This window comes from Pundamilia nyererei, unplaced genomic scaffold (assembly GCF_000239375.1).
Source record: "Pundamilia nyererei isolate P.nyererei 1_Seehausen unplaced genomic scaffold, PunNye1.0 scaffold00152, whole genome shotgun sequence".
NCBI classification, from domain to species: Eukaryota; Metazoa; Chordata; class Actinopteri; order Cichliformes; family Cichlidae; genus Pundamilia; species Pundamilia nyererei.
This window is the reverse complement of record NW_005187553.1, coordinates 421,630-425,096: the sequence shown is the minus strand read 5'-3', so window position 1 is coordinate 425,096 and position 3,467 is coordinate 421,630.

The following is a 3,467-nucleotide window of genomic DNA, read 5'->3' as shown; positions in this document are numbered from 1 at the left end:
TTGAAATGGCTTTAACATTTAAATTTCTGCAATGTTTCCCCATTTTTTTTTAACATTTAGTCAGTTTGCTGAAGGTACAAGGAAGCATTAGTGCCATGAAGCAAAGACAAGCGTCAGTATGATGTTATGGCAGGCCATAGAAAAATTGCTGTCAGTCACCTGGACCAGACAAAATTAGAGATTTGGATTTAACTCCTCTGATGATCTGATGACTTGCAGCACAATGTTTCATGGAGCAAAACACAGCACAAACACCAGAAATGGCGCCCTCCTTCTCTGCATGCGTTCAGCCTTTAAATAGCCATCCAGTGTGCCAGCTTTGGACCTTTTAACAGCTTTGGCATGAAACAGTGCAGCACAATTTCCTTTACTGCTCAAGCTGTGACATATGCTTTGGAACACTTCTGACTTAAACTTCCAACTTTAACCACAGTCTTTTCCCAAACCTCAACCAAGTATTTCTGGTGACTAAAGCGAGCCAAAGAGCTGGTAAAATACAGTAAAAATCCAGAGCAAACAAAACTAAAGAGTTCCTGGTCTTATGATTCACGCCGCCACCACTCGACCTGCCTGTTTATACCTTTTTTAAAACAATCAGATACAAGTTTACAGAAGCGATCCAAAACGTTTCCAGATCATCAGCTGTTTTCTGTTTCTGTCGCAACTTTCAGATAATCACAACGCTCATAAATGTTTTACCAAACAATTATTAACCAATTTGTAAACAGGTTTAATGATTTTATTGTAAAGTAGCCTCCAGATTAGATTATGTCACCTGTCAAATGACATATTTCCATACTGTATGTGCTGTCATGTGATATCATGTTACATAAAAATTGATTACACCACATCACATTGAGCTCTATCACAGGTTTGTCACAGCACATTATGTTCCATCATAACCATGATTATATAACCTGATGTTGTGTTACAGTCTCTGCTCCTCTGGGCACTTATTTATGTACCTAATGTGAAGTACTATCTAAATTAACTCCGTGGGCACTGGGTCATAAAAACTGTGCAGCGTCAGAAATTAGACATAATAAAAGCAGCTTAAAATCTTTTGTGACTTTAGTTTTGTTGGAAGGTTTTGTTGAGGCAGACTTCTTTGACTGCTCTCATAATATCTCATCTTACAGTCCACTAAGACCACTGATTCTTCTGGGGCTCTTATTGTGTAACTGATGCTGCTTGTCTGGTGTTTCCCTCCACCTGTCTCTTAGTTTGGCAGCAGGTCTCATCTGTATGTGTTCCAGGGATGGCTAGATACACTTGGTCTGGTTGCAAGATCTTATCAGGTGATTAACAAATCCTGTGTGGTCATTACTCACTCAGCCTTCTGCCTAACAACAGAGGAGCTGTTTGTTTTGACTTCATGCGCTGAAACTGGGCCACGGCAGGATACTCTGTCATATTTGTGTTCGCTAGACAGAGCGTGTGAGACGGCACATGCTTTAAACGTGTACTGCTCATATTAAATGACCTTTTTTCAAAATCCTTGAAAAATAAAGCACATAAACATGCCTGTGGTCTCCTGGGGAAACATTAAACGTAACCAACTCAGCCTTATCTCACCTGCGTTATTCTGCCCAGACTAACGAGACACAAAACAGTACGTCATCCGGGCTGGAGATCTCTGAATGTGCTTAGTCACTGTAAAGCTGGTTGATCCCATTACCTTGTGTATTATATCCAGTTGCATGTTACAGCAACTACATTGAAAATCCTGCTTTAAAAGCTCAACAAAATTTACAACATTAGAAAGGACAGTTAACCCCAAATTCAGATCCTCTGGATTTTTGTATCAGAAAATCCTAACCTTTGATAAACTGCAGGAGTGTCTCTTTAAGAAATTATGTAACTACAAAAAGTAAATAGATAAATAAATCCACAAAGCTTGTTTTGGGAAGCTTTATGGAGGAACTATTTTCTGTCTACTCTCTCCATCCACCAACCAAAACAAGGGTGTAGGTAGCCAACATCAGGGTCCTGACATCAGCTCATCAAAGGGTTAACTCTTTCATTCTCCTTCATATTCCCCACGGGTGAGAGGAAGAGCTTCTGTAGGGGTTGTCTACAGAAAAGAGTGTATTCCTGTTTAAACATTATTAATAGTTTTGGTAAATAGGTTCTTGTAGTTGGTGTCAACACATAAAATCATTAATGGGCAAAGTCAAAAAGTACTGTCCGGGTACATTCTGTAGAATTACAGGAAGTGAAAAAAAACATTTCCCCGAGACTCCACATACACTTGCAGCTCCGCTGAGGGTGGATGGTATTAATGTTTACACCCTCATCACAGGTCCATGTGATGTTCTTTTGGTGGGTGTTGTTCATTATAAAGAAAACTGTTTTTACAAAAAGCTGTTTTTAAAGTAGCCTTGCAGTCATGAATTCATGAATAAGAAGTGGCTGTTGAGTTATTTTTTCTTCAAGATACTTTTTTTTGGCACTTTGAGGACCACGAGATGATTTCATTCTATTATATTCAAGAGAAAAGCTGGCCCTTTTCTACAGCTGATATTTCCAAATGTGGGCAAAGCGGACCAAAATAAAACTATATGTTTAAATAGAGCTGTGGGAGAGAGGAAGAGGAGGTCAACTTGATTTTGGGGTGTACTGTCCCTTTAAGAGCTACACCTTTATCAGGACCTGTAAAGCAAATTTAAAAGGCAGATAAAGGGTGTCATTAATTTAATGTGCTTGCTGTCTGACATATTCTTGCTGATAACTGTTGTGAATGTGTGACACTGGGCTGAAACAAATACCAGATGTTTAAAAAATAAATAAATAAAAATAAAAGTGTAAAATATAAATCTTGTATCCTTTTTGTTTCACGTGATGTAATTCTATTCTCTAAGTGGTATTTGGAGATGATTAGAGTGACCATAAACTTGTGTTTTTATATTTAAAACTGCGTCTAAAATGTGTTTATTGTAGTTCTTTTAGCTCACTTCTTTTACTTTATTTTTCATATTCAGTTAAGCTTTTAGTTTTCTATTTTTTTTACAACAGTAGTTTTGTTTGATATATCTGATTTTTCTGTAACGCAGAAAAATAAAGGAGATCTTATCTATTTCATCTAATTATATTTAAGAGAAATCTGAATCTGTGAAAAATAATTAGTAAGTAGAAAAAGAGTAAATGTGTAATCTTTTCTGTACAGCTGTGAGGAAAGAGCAGTCACCTTTATGCTTGAAGTAGGCAGTGCACTTTGTTCTCGGTTATTTTCCATGGATAGATCTCCTCAGGTTCAAGGTTTAATGACAAATTTTTGTGTGTTCAGGTCAGCTTACCGCTGGTTTATCAGGTCATGTTAGCTGGCTGGCTGCTGGTGCCATCTCATGGCCGGTTTATGAATTACATTTGCCAAAATTTAAGAAGGAATTACATATATATATTGTACTTTGGAGTATGGATCAACAACAGAGAATATATTTTAAGATTATTATTGGAAAAACTAAACT